Source organism: Phyllobates terribilis, unplaced genomic scaffold (assembly GCF_046119375.1).
Source record: "Phyllobates terribilis strain yellow unplaced genomic scaffold, ASM4611937v1 Scaffold_1__5_contigs__length_1240528914, whole genome shotgun sequence".
Lineage (NCBI taxonomy): Eukaryota > Metazoa > Chordata > Amphibia > Anura > Dendrobatidae > Phyllobates > Phyllobates terribilis.
In genome coordinates this window covers 1096570688-1096584805 of record NW_027362761.1, presented here as the reverse complement: position 1 = coordinate 1096584805, position 14118 = coordinate 1096570688, and the positions used below count along the sequence as shown (strand labels likewise).

At 48.6% G+C, this 14118-nt stretch overlaps 1 protein-coding gene across 7 annotated transcripts in view; it reads right to left on the bottom strand.

Moving 5' to 3' along the window:
- The window catches only part of LOC141161252 (toll-like receptor 1), a 69565-nt gene that overhangs the window by 22922 nt on the left and 32525 nt on the right, over positions 1–14118 (bottom strand). For 3 of the 7 annotated variants that reach the window (XM_073646080.1, XM_073646073.1, XM_073646065.1), the window contains exons 1-2: positions 3173–3393; positions 2010–2204 (exon numbers count right to left, since the gene is read on the bottom strand). The gene's annotated coding sequence lies outside the window, so the exon portion shown is untranslated. Of the gene's footprint in view, positions 1–2009; positions 2205–3172; positions 3416–3564; positions 3766–14118 lie in introns of those variants that run through there. The other 4 variants (XR_012250632.1, XM_073646046.1, XM_073646039.1 and 1 more) reach the window with 4 other exon arrangements.

Here is a 14118-nt window from a genome sequence, read left to right as displayed (position 1 = left end):
TCTAGGTGATGTTACATTTGCACATAGTACCCCTTGTTCGAAAGGAGCTTCTGAACTCTCTCGTCCATTGAATTTGTCAGGTTTTGGATGGTTTCTGCTTTAATTGTTTTGCATGAGGACAGAATACCCTCCCAGAGCTGTTGCTTAGATGTGAACTGCCTCCTGCCATCATAGACACTCCTTTTGATGATGCTCCAGAGGTTCTCAATGGGGTTGAGGTCAGGGGAGCATGGGGGTCACACCATAAGTTTGTCCCCTTTTATGCCTATAGCAGCCAGAGATGCAGATGTGTTATGTGCAGCATGAGACGGGGCATTATCATGCATGAAATGATCTCGATGGATGGAGTGGAGGATGGCTAGTTGATGGACACCCCATGCAAACACGGCTACGGCACTAACAAGGAGGAGGTGGAGTAATGTTTTGGGCTGGAATCATGGGGAGAGAGATTGTTGGCCCTTTTAGGATCCCTGAAGGGGTAAAGATGAACTCCATAATGTATGTTGAGTTTCTCAAACAGCACTTCCTTCCATGGTTCAAGAAGAAGAACCGTGCATTCCCAGCAAGGTCATTTTCATGCATGATAATGCCCCGTCTCATGCTGCACATAACACATCTGCATCTCTGGCTGATATGGGCATAAAAGGGGACAAACTTATGGTGTGGCCCCCATGCTCCCCTAACCTCTACCCCATTGAGAACCTCTGGAGCATCATCAAAAGGAGTGTCTATGATGGCGGGAGGCAGTTCACATCTAAGCAACAGCTCTGGGAGGGTATTCTGTCCTCATGCAAAACAATTGAAGCAGAAACCATCCAAAACCTGACAAATTCAATGAATGAGAGAGTTCAGAAGCTCCTTTCGAACAAGGGGTCCTATGTGCAAATGTAACATCACCTAGAATAAAGGTTTGAGTTGAAAACTGTTTGATTTCAGTTTCTAATAACCTGCTAATGCTTATAATTTCAAAAATGACCATTTTTTTGTTCTTTATTAAAATGAAAAGGTTGAAAACTCTGCTGTGCATAATAATTTGGAACATCCATTTTGAGTGCAGTTTGAGTTTTTTATTTTTTTAAAAATATACTGTTATCATAGGCAGTTTGTACAAAAACCTTTCAGTTGTACTCTAATAGTTATTTGACTGGGAAATTACAATGACTGCAATTCATATAGGTAATTTGGGAAAATCCGAGAAAATATTATTTGCATAATAATTTGGAACACAGTGTAAGATCAGCGTGATGTAGGGGCAGAGACCCTGATTCCGGTGATCTATCACTTACTGAGCTGCTTTTTGCAACTTTTATATAAACACAGTTTTCTCTGCTGTAGATCTACCAGTTCTCTGAATGCTGATCTCCGTATAACCGTGCCCACACCACAAATTGGCAGCTTTTAGTGTACAGTGTGCATAGGCAGAAAGCAACCAATCAGTGATGGGGGCATCGTTATACAGAGCTTATTAATATGGTGGACTATATGACAGCAGGTTTACCAGTGATAATCTCCTGCTGATAAAACAGTGATTTTATGAAAACTACATCAAGCAGCCCAGTAAGTGACACATTGCTGGATTCTACATTATGCTGCTCTCAGATTAGGTGGAAAAAAAACAGTGACAGATTCCTGCTAATGTTTGTTTTCATAAACTACTTTGTGCAAATCTTGCCCGAGGAACAGAGCGTTACTGAATAATCAGGTATTATTCTGCTTATTGTATATTGAAAGTGAGCTGGAAAAACAAGAACCGTCCGATCCCATGGGTGAAACAGGATATGCTGGGAGGTTTACTGATAATAAATCTCTTACATAAATCTATAAATCTGCAGCCTTAATACAGGAAGGTGCAACTGAAAGTAAATGGATGAGAAAGGCATCCCCATGTTATAGGTCAGGTGTTGAACCAGCGAGTTCTATGCTCATAGAACATTCCACCTAATAACAGACACAAATAAAAATAAATATATTCAATGCAAAACAGCCACTGAATGATGGCCCATACTCACTATACTCGCTGAGGTCTGACACGGCCATGATTACAGCAAGGTTGACTGGTGGCGTTGTGTTGCGCAGCAGAGACGTGATCTGTGACTGATACGGCAGAGCTCTGGCAGAACAGGAAGCACAGGCGCTTGTATACACAGCACTGTACACCGCACGCTGCCCCGGTCACTGTGAGATCATTGGCTCACTGCATATTACTGCAATGGAAAGTTTCAGTACTTGTAAGAAACTAATTTGTTCAATGATAGAATTCTATCACATATTAAACTGATATAACTGCTACAGAAGCACAAAGAAAAGTCTTAGGCTATGTGCCCACGTTGCATTTATGAAGCAGAAAATTTCTGCTGCATAAATGCAAGTCCTCTCCCGGAAAAACGCATGCGGAATTGCTTTGCGTTTTTTATGCATTGAACAAAGGCAATTCTGCTTGCGGAAACGCAAAATTAAATGACATGCTGCGGATTTTTGAACGCAGCATAAACGCTGCGGAAAAATCCGCAGCATGTGCATAGAACTTGCGGAATCCCATTGGGGACCATGGGGTGTGTGTTACCAAGCGTTTTTCAAGCGTTTACGCTGCGGAAATTCCGCATCAAAAACGCTTGAAAAATGCTACGTGGGCACACAGCCTTAATCTGCAAATGCTGGGTAACAAAAAAGTTGTGATGACCATGGCGTTTGTTCATCTCTTGTTTTTCGTTTCCGGCACAGGGACTGCTGATTGGCTGCAGGAAGATATTGGCGGGGGACCCCAGCAGCGGTATAGAGGAGAGGAAATGGATCAGTAGGTAACAATATTTTTATTTTATTTTTAATATTTTTCACTAGTGTTCAACCCCATTGAGAGTTTTCCCAAGATAACTCCGTGACCAGTCAGACCCCCAGCAATTCCGAAAATGGGGTTCTGGGACCTGGAAAGTTGTGTAGAGTCACATCATGAAAGGAGCAGAAGTGCAAATGCTCAACCTCCACTCTGCTCATTGTCTATGGGACTTCCGGATAAAGACGAGCAAATGGTTCGCTGGGGGTCTGTCTGATTGCTCCAATAGATATAATATACTGACTTATGAATAAGCCTTTAAAGAAGCCTTCCATCTATATTTTTTTGTATTAAATGTGTATATGTGCATATAATGTAGTGTGAGTGTAATAACATACTCACCTATCGCTGATCTCTGCGGTGTCTAGCTCCGTTCTGCTCCACTTCTCCTTGACATCATCACTCTCTGGATTACACTACCTTTTGCGTGACCCGAGTGTGGCTTTTATAATGCAAGTCTATGGAGCGTGAGAATGAAGCTCAGAATAAAGCTCCATAGATTTACATTATAAAAGACTTCCAGCTCACACATAGAGTGTAGAGCAAGACAGAGAGTCTGAAGAGCGGTGATGTCACTGAGAAGAGCGGCACAGGGCTGGATACAGGAGAAGGTGGAGGTATAGGAGTATATTAATACATATGCATTACATGAACATATACACACACCCACTGCATCATATGCACAAACACACTACATTACATGCACATATACTCATAGTAGGGATTGTACTCACTCAGGTGCGATGTGAGGCAAACAGGAGACATGCTCCTTTAAGTGTCCATAACGGTTTATTGCCTTCATAAACAAAAAGCAAAATGCAAACAAACAACCTTTAGTGCAGGCAAAAACAAAGAAAACAGTCCTTTGAGCAAAAACTCTGGTTAGCCAGCTCTGTGGTCACACAGGCTGGTAGTCATCCAGTACACGGCTCAGTCTGAAGAAAGCCACCCACGGGAGGCCTTCTCCCTCCAGACAGACAGACAGACAGACCATGTGCCAAACAACAACCTCCATTATATAGGCTGTTAACCACACCCAGAGGTGAGGTATGTGGGTAGCTAGACCAGCCCATCTCTCTAAACTACCCGTAACCCGGCTCCCAGGTGCACCAAGCAATCCTCTTAGTGCTTACTTGCACTAAGGAAAAGCCTGTGGTTGTGTATGCATTAAAACTGTGCTGCTCTTGTGCTACTGGATAATAGACCGTGTACTGCTGTGCTGCAAAGGAGACCTTACTGTTATTCCTGGAGCCTGTTGCTCAAAGCGACATTTGCATTGCACTGGCCATGCCTCATTAAATGTTACTTTTCTACCTTTTATGAAGACTCTTGTCAGATGTTTCTGGTCAGCAAATGAATCTATCGTGTGCCTGAGAAAAGCTGCAGCCTATGGTCGCCCTGAGTAACGGTTCCCCCAGGATTCGAACGAATTCATGTAACCGGTCTCGCCTCTATCTGAACTTAGGCAGCGTGCGTGTAACAATTACATGCACACATACACACACACACTACATTACATGCATACAAACACACGCTACATTACATGCACACATAAACACACTACATTACGTGCACACATACACACACTACATTACATGCACACATACACACACACTACATTACATGCACACATACACACACACTACATTACGTGCACATATATACACACACTACATTATGTGCACATATACACACACTACATTACAATCACACATACACACTACATTACAATCACACATACACACTACATTATATTACGTGCACATATATACACATTACGTGCACATATATACACACACACACACACACTACATTACATGCACATATACACACTACTTTACATGCACACATACATACATTACATGTACATATACACACACACTACTTTACATGCACACATATGTGGCACCCCAGGGGTCCAGTTGCCACAGTGGCATTGCCTCCCTCACAAGAGGTGATGCCATGCCTGGAAGCAAGCAGGGGTCCCCTAGTCAGGTATACTAACAAGCAACACGTTCCTGGCTCCAGACCAGCAAGGGGAGCTCCTCCCCTTGGCAACTGGGATCTGGAGGTGGGGTTAGTTAGACTTAGTGTGAGGAGTTGAAGTTAGGACGTTGAAGAGAAAAGACCTGGGGAGTGGAGCTGCGCGGCAGTTCACCCCTGAGGATAGGAGCACGGAATAACCGGACACCGGAGTCCAAGGTTGTGGGGCACTGAAGGCCCAGCAGCAGAAACCAGAGGGGAGGAGACTGCAGGTCTCCAGGCCCCACCAGACGCCCGGAGGCTCAGCAGCACTGCAGGGCCCAGCACCACAATGTGGGAGCGACGCATCAGCAAGGCCCGAGCTGCCTGCCATATGGGTGAGCACAAGGACTTTGTACTCAGGGACGAGGGCTGCAGCACAGCTACAAGCAGCAGGGCCAGAGAGATTAGTGCAAAAGGGAAGGCCTACAACGCCACCTGGCGAGGTGGATACCTTACTTGCTTCCAGGCTGCCCGGACTTCCACTTCTAGCCTGCCCGGACTTCCACTTCTAGCCAGCACCTGTGTCCCGGTCTGCCTAATCACCGCAAGTAAACATAAGAGGAAACCGCCATTGAGTTGTGGACTGATTATTAACTGCTTCATCAGCGCTGCACTACACCGCCCAGCATCATCTACTTCACTACAACATCTACACTGCCCTGGAGCTAAGCTCTACCTGTGGAGAGCCAAACCAAATCTGCTGCATTAAACATCAGCTTCAGAGGACCGGCGCTGCAGCGGTGGCTACCTATAGCCACATACCACAGGTGGCGTCACGAACTGCATACATAAAAACTATAAAATCCCCCTTTTTACTGACCGCCCTGGGTCACGGACCGGGTCACCACCACTGTGACATCTCCCCAAGCAACGACCGGACCGGCACCGAGTACCCAACGACCCAGGGGGCGCGTCACATACACATGCACATATACACTTGTGGTATAGTGACAAGCTCGGCTGTATGCGGAGGTAAAACATGGGATACTGTCTCTTTAAATTTTCGGGTTAGTTTATTTAACAGTCATAAACCACCCTGGAGTCCATAAAGAAAACACAAACCATTCAGCTAAAGAGACAAAACAAAATACAAAACTTGCAGCACAGTCCGTATCTCGGCCAAGGTCTGGCCACTCACAATTAGCCACACACAGGTTAAACACAACACGTGCTAGCTCCTCCCTGGAGTAAAATTTCCCCAGGTACTGAGCACACCTGTGTGTCAGGGCTGATTAATTAAAGCCCAGACACTCCCTTGATTGGAGGGATGGTGGATAACGTCCCACCCTGCACTTCGTTATCCACTGAAAACATTCCCTTGTATATGTGGTTCTATTAACTCACACCTTCTTATGCAGGAGAACTTGCATGTTTTCATATCACTGAGGCTAAGAGTCTCAGCGACACATACCTCCCTTCTGACACACTACTAGTGACTTTGCAACAACACACACACTACATTACATGCACATATACACACACTACTTTACATAGACATATACACACATTTAGTTTAATATATTTTTATTGATTATGTATAACAGTATAAACAAACAGTGTAGCTAAACAAGGTCTTGGAAGGAACTAAAGGCCAAGGAAACTCCTGTGCCTCAGAGAAATGATAAGTCTGTGTAATAACATTGTTAACCTTAGCTTAGAAAAGATCAATCAATCAGTAACCTTGTATAAGTAACATAAATATAAGGAGAAGAGAAGAAGAAAAGGAGAGAAAAGAGGAAGGAAAGGGTGGGAATGTCACAAGCTTTCACGTTTTAATAATCTGGAGATCTTTATTCTGTAACTAATCAGATAAATCACTTTGTGTCAACCATGGCTGAAACTGCTGAGATTCTTTGAAATGGATCCAGGGTTACCATGTAGCGAACCACACTGAGTCTGACCTGTTATGAAATGCCCTACGTTCCTGTGATGAAAGCCGGCCGGTGGGTGCAGCTCTCTGGCGCCCCCTTACCTCTCAGGTCAGTCAAGGTACTGCACCTAGAGAAAGTAGTGCCAGGAAGCTGCAACCAGCGCAGGGAACACGGTAGAGTGTTCCCCTTCAACGTCACTAAACCGTAACGTCACTACACAGCACAACTCGCTAGCGCCCTCTTAGCCTCAGGTCAGTCAAGGAACTGCACCTAGGATAAGCGGTCGCCAGAGAGACTGTCCTGTAACCTACTGGGTATCGGGGCCCTCTGTAGTGAGGGTGGTATATATATCTTCCTTGGCCGCGCCAGGAATATATATATCTGAACCTCCGACCGTCACTACCAGCCTTCCCCAATCCCCAGTTGGTATGCTGCCACCAGTCCCTATTTTAGATATACGCCCAGTCCGTGAATGGGCCTATATCGGGTCAGGAACCAACCCTGGGTAGCGTTTTTGGCTTGAGCCGAGCTCACACGGACGTGCGTTCGTTATGCAGAATAAAAGGCAGGCCCACAATTACTTGAGGTAATTGATTATAATAATACACTAGATACACAATATACAACTAAATATACACAGGTATAAGGTCAGGCTAAACTATACAACAATGGAATACAACACACAGAATCACCACAGCATATCAGTTACCGGTTTCTTGATTCTCTTGTGACGCAGGGAGAGGATTCTGCGGTCGCAGGCACGGTTCTTTGTTACAGGCTGAGGCCTACCACCGCATGGTCAAACTGCTCCTCCCCTTGGTGGCCTCAGCTGGTGCTCAGATGTTCAGCACCCCATTCTTGGGTCAAGACTGACTTATCTCTTGTCTGTCCTGCTATCTTACCTGCCCCGTCCCGCCCACTGCTGGTGAGGTCAGCTGGCTCAGTCTCCACCCTCAGGTCTAACTTCGATCAGAAGCCCAAATTCTAAGGAACCCAATAACTTCTTCTGGGATGGTCTCAGGATACCCCCAGGGGTTCCCATGGATTCGGGCCGCCGTAACCGACCTTTTGATATCAATTATGATACCATACGGTCCTCAGGAATGGCTCAGCGCTATATCTTGGCTTCCAGAGCACGTACAAACGTCTACCGCGGAGGCTTGTGTGCGCAATGGCTCCGGGACGCCGTGATATTTTTTTATTGGCCCATCCCACTCAACATGCGTGTACTTTTCATGTTTCTATATCTTATGCCTCCATGCTTGTGACAGACAAAGAAACTAGTCCTATGGGACAAATGGTCAGGTACAGATAGACGAAGCACCCCCCCCCCTGCTGGCTGTGTTTCCTCTCGAAGTCTTTGAAGCTCCTAGCATTCAAGTGTTAAGTAGGCCCCGGGGCTTCTTATCTTACAGGAGCCTGGATGGGGGGAAACTATCTAGTTGACGTTTTAACAGAAGGTCCCAAGGGTGGGGGCTGCTGAAGTGTGGCCATCCCTGGATATGATTTATCATTACCAAGATGGCGGCTACAGGTTCATCACAGTTCCTCCATACGAGGGAGTGCATTAACCGCCTCCACCCAGCCTATTCTTTTTGGTGTAAGAGGAGATCTCCAGGGCCTCGGAATGATTTTGGGAGTGGCTAGCACAAAATATGGCAGTAGGTCTTTCTTAACCCTGGAAACATAGATAGCTATATACACAGATTTAATAAAAAATATATAGATGGGAGCGGATCTTTAAGCATGCGAACAAGTACAGCCGAATCTGAAGAGTAACTGTGGCGCCCCTGCTGCGCATTGGTGCCACAGAACCTAGAAGGGTGCATAGATGGATTTCTCCACAAGAGGCCCTCACTACATGCAAACACCTCCACCTTCTACCTCAGAACAGCAGAGGGAGCCCTGATAGGGATATATAAAGGGAAGGTGGAGCCAGGCAGCTGGGTCAGTGTTCAGTCTGCAGAGAGACTGGATGTAGCTGCACACAGGCTGCTGTCTGAGGCAAGCTAGGCCTCCAGCAGCCATGAAGCCTAGTGAGGGCCCCGAGCGGACGAAGGCAAGTGGAGTAAGCGAGCTACATAGGGGCAGAGAAGCTTAGTAAGCTCACCCCGATTTAGATATCGGACACCGGGTCCGCGCCTACAGGGATCTTTATGACCAGTAGGAACAACCGGAATCCCTGGAGAACTACAAGTCCCAGGTTAACCAACCGCTGACCACAGCAACAGGGTTAGGTACCACTAAGGCTCCAGCGACCAGGAATAGTGGGAACCAAGAGAAAACCCTACCGCCAGGTCAGTAGGTACAAGAAGGAAGCAGTAAGCAAGCCAGGCCTAGCTCCAGGCAGGCCCGAAGCTTAGAGAGTAAACGACACAGATCAGGAGGCCTTACACCCACTCACTGGGGAGAGTCCAGAAATGTACCCTTCGCCCTGAGTGCCCTGGACCGTACCTGCATCACCACCAGTAAAGGTATTGAAGCTTACCCTGTGTGTGTGCCTGTACTTCCTCTGGGACCGTCCTGCCGTCTCTCTCCTGCTTCCACCATCTTTCTACACCTTTACACTGCCCTGAGGTCTGCTCCACCTGTGGGGAGCCGTCCCATCATAGCTGCCCCTAACATCAGCCTCAGTGGACTGTCGCAGCGCTGGTAACCTCTTACCAGAATCCACAGGTGGCGTCACAAATTATTCTAAAACCCCTATAAATATAATCATTCTCCATTTTGCTGACTGCCCTGGGCCACGGACCGGGCCAGCCACCGTGATTTCCCCCAAGCATCTGAAGGCCCGGTTGCCAAGTACCCCACGGCCCTGGGGGCGCGTCAACTTCTGGCGTCATGAACAGGATTTCGTGCCCGCTGCAACGACGGAGTATTGTGCCCGTTGCCACAGGGTACTGTGCGCCTTTAATAAGAACTGTATGTTTAACTGTGGCGAAGATTGCCGCCATTACTGTGTTGCCGCACGGGAAGAAGGGCGTAATCGCGGGAAACTGAGAGGCGTACCTGCTGAAGCGCGCGAAGCCCAGGACACGCCCCACGCCGCGCCGACGAACCAGGAAGCGCAAGGTCCTGGAAGGAGTCCAGTGAGCACCCTTACGTCAGACGCAAGCGACGCAAGGTCCTGAAAGAACACCGTCGCCTGCGGAGCTGCGGCCTACCGGAAGAAAAGTAAAGAAGGTAGGCCACGGTTCACTAGGGGGGCGCAGCGATGTCCGAAGCCCAGCAGAACGCCGCGGCCCTCGACAATGGCCCCGCAGAAGTCTCTTCGTCTGGTGCTGCTCAGGCAGGAGCAGTCGCCGCACCAGCAGGAGCTGTGGCACGGATGGTGCCCATGGCTTTACAGCATGCCCTAAATGTTCACAGGGTGAGGGAACTGTTGGAACAGGACACCCTGACTGAACGGGAGGATGACCAGGACGGGTCACCCACCTCCCATAACTAGGCGCAGCCCAGGAGGGGGCGCCCTTGAGGTACTAGTTTCCCGGTAGCTCTCATGTAACCTGAACTTGGAGTCCATGAACTATGAGTGGTCCCACCATTGTACGTAGTTTGCACCTCCTGAGGTACCCCCTGGTGGTTTTCACAAGACCACCACCACTAAAACCTGCTTGGCGTGGCCAAACCAGTGGTCCTACACCAGTCCTGCAGCCCGCCCAGGACCTTCGTTGGGGGTTTGGAGCAGGTCCCCCACAAGCCAGCTTACCCGGATGAGAGGGACACACCCGAGGAGGGATCTCATCAAAACTGGTCATTGCAGAACGTAAAGTTGTGTTGCTGCTAATGTGCGTGTGCAGCCCACAAACTGTTTCCTTGTACATAATTGCACTCCCTGGAATGCCTCTAAAGCTACCTATGCAGTGAAATGGACACCCTGTTAGGGGACTCGCTGACATTTGCTCAAAAACTTTAACTATTGTATATATGTGTATTATTCATTATGTTTTTGCAACGTTCAAGAAAAGTGCCTCCCATAAAGGGAAGAAATGTTATTGTTAACCTGTTATGAAAATTGCTTCAGTCCAGGAGTACTGAGTTTTACTAGGGGGGAATGTGGCGCCCCTGCTGCGCATTGGTACCACAGAACCTAGAAGGGTGCATAGATGGATTTCTCCACAAGAGGCCCTCACTACATGCAAACACCTCCACCTTCCACCTCATAACAGCAGAGGGAGCCCTGATAGGGATATATAAAGGGAAGGTGGAGCCAGGCAGCTGGGTCAGTGTTCAGTCTGCAGAGAGACTGGATGTAGCTGCACGCAGGCTGCTGTGTGAGGCAAGCTAGGCCTCCAGCAGCCCTGAAGCCTAGTGAGGGCCCCGAGCGGCCGAAGGCAAGTGGAGTAAGCGAGCTACATAGGGGGCAGAGGAGCTTAGTAAGCTCACCCCGATTTAGATACCGGACACCAGGTCCGCGCCTACAGGGATCTTTATGACCCATAGGAACAACCGGAATCCCTGGAGAACTACAAGTCCCAGGTTAACCAACCGCTGACCACAGCAACAGGGTTAGGTACCACTAAGGCTCCAGCGACCAGGAATAGTGGGAACCAGGAGAAAACCCTACCGCCAGGTCAGTAGGTACAAGAAGGAAGCAGTAAGCAAGCCAGGCCTAGCTCCAGGCAGGCCCGAAGCTTAGAGAGTAAAAGACACAGATCAGGAGGCCTTACACCCGCTCACTGGGGAGAGTCCAGAAATGTACCCTTCACCCTGAGTGCCCTGGACCGTACCTGCATCACCACCAGTAAAGGTATTGAAGCTTACCCTGTGTGTGTGCCTGTACTTCCTCTGGGACCGTCCTGCCGTCTCTCTCCAGCTTCCACCATCTTTCTACACCTTTACATTGCCCTGAGGCCTGCTCCACCTGTGGGGAGCCGTCCCATCATAGCTGCCCCTAACATCAGCCTCAGTGGACTGTCGCAGCGCTGGTAACCTCTTACCAGAATCCACAGGTGGCGTCACAAATTATTCTAAAACCCCTATAAATATAATCATTCCCCATTTTGTTGACTGCCCTGGGCCACTGACCGGGCCAGCCACCGTGATTTCCCCCAAGCATCTGAAGGGCCGGCTGCCGAGTACCCCACGGCCCTGGGGGCGAGTCATAACCATTAGAATATAAGGGATCACCTCCCTCCACCTTATAAGGGGAGGTTTCCAACACCATGACATATGTTATAAATAAGTTACAAGAAAGTGGAAATGGGGAAATAGAGTCTACTACTTTGGCCACGGCCCCACTATCAGTATTTGGTCAGTATTCGTTCAGTATTTCTTCTCAGGAGTGGGAGACAAAACCAGGTGAGAAACAATCAGAGAAAAGGTATAATAGAAACAAGTCACCAATTCTGCATTTATCACACACTCCTGGTTTTGGATCCCACTCCTGAGAAAAAATACTGACCAAATACGGATAGCGGGGCCGTGGCCTTATAACCAGATCATGACCATGCACAAAATCTCCCTTTGTTCAAAAGCAAACATTGTGTTAGTTTATACAATGCAAGGCAAACACTGACCACAAATACAACCCCCAGGACATGCCAAGATCTTCAATAACTGTCTTGTCTTATGACCTTGTACACACCCAGCTTGGTTTGGCACCAAAATATCAAACATGAAACAATGCTGTAATGCAAATAAAATGTGAATGAAGAGGTACAAGTCAACAAGCTAAACCCCAAAAACTATTTATAAAAATATACTCAAACAAAATGACAAATGATCAAGTAACAGCTTGATATAATCAATAAATAAGGATGTATTTGTGAAAAGCCAAACGTATAAGGCAGGGATGTCAAACTCAAACACACATAGGGCCAATAAGAAAAACTTGGACAAAGTCATGGGCCAATCAGTATACAGTATAATGGGCCCCACAAAGTGTTAAGGGTCCGGGTGGTGGAACCTCTGTGCCGCAGTGCAAGGAGGGACCCAGAGGGGCGTAACTAAGTATCCACTCAGACCGACCCTGGTCGTACGGCGGCTAACGACTCCGTGACCAGGGAGGGACCGAGCCAAGGGACCAGGTGCTACCTTGTAAGAGAGCAGGTGGCTCCCACGGGTCAGATGACTGGGACTGACCGGTATAGCGGAAGGGCACAACAAGCAGGCAGAAGTCTCTGGGTTAGTAGACGGGTGGTCACGGCACGTGACGGCAGAGCAGGCAGAAGTCTTTAGGTTAGCAGACGGGTGGTCACGGCACGTGACGGCAGAGCAAGCAGAAGTCTCTAGGTTAGCAGACGGGTGGTCACGGCACGTGACGGCAGAGCAGGCAGCAGTCTCTAGGTTAGCTGACGGGTGGTCACGGCATGTGACGGCAGAGCCTCCAGGTAGGCTAGCAGGTAACAGGCAGGTAACTGGCAGGTGCTTCCTGGTAAGCGGGCGGACTTGCCCATAGACAGACTGGCGGGTTGAACGGAGGACAGACTGTCGGGCTGGAGAGTAGTCAGACTGGCGGACTGGAACAGTAGTCTGGCTGGCAACGGGACTTGAGGGCTGAAGCAGAGGTAAGTATGCTGTGCATCAACTTTTACTCGGGCATCTCCAATTTGGAGGAGGTGCTTTATATATGGGAGGTCCTCCGGCTATTGGCCGGGGATTCCTCAGGACGGCGCGCGCGGCCCCTTTAAGAGAGAGGGAGCGCGCGCGCCCTAAGCACAGTGCTCGGGAAGCTGCACGCTCCGGCAGCAGCATGAAGAGGAGCGCAGGAGGACGCCGCGTGGGGAGCGGGGAGGTGAGAGGGACGGCGTCTCTGCCTGTCAGGAGGCAGAGACGTCGATGCTACAGTACCCCCCCCTTTACGCCCCCTCTTTTTTAGGCCAGAAAGAAATTTCTCAAGGAGAAGCGGGGCATGGATGTTCTCCCTGGGTTCCCAAGTGCTCTCCTCTGGGCCAAACCCCTTCCAATCCACCAGAAAAAAGGTTTTTCCTCTTACCCTTTTGGTGGCCAGAATATTCTCTACCTCAAAAACGTCCTCAGCGGAAACCGGAGCAGGGGAAGAACCTGGATAGTTGGTAAAAGAATTAAGCATAACTAGTTTGAGGAGAGATACGTGTAAGGAGTTGGGAATCCGTAAGGTGGCTGGGAGTTTCAACTTGTAGGCCACTGGATTGATTTAAGGACTTCGAATGGACCGATGAACCGAGGGCCCAACTTGTAGGAGGGTATCCTGAGCCGAACGTGTTTGGAGGAGAGCCAAACCTTGTCTCCCGGACGGAATTGAGGCGGATCCAGACGTCTCTTGTCAGCATGTCTCTTCATCCGCTCGGAGGACTGAAGAAGTGCGGACCTAGTATTCTCCCAAATGGTGGAAAATTCGCTGACCAGAGACTCCGCGGCAGGGTTGTCCACGGAAGCGGAGACGGGAAACGGAATCCAGGGATGTTGACC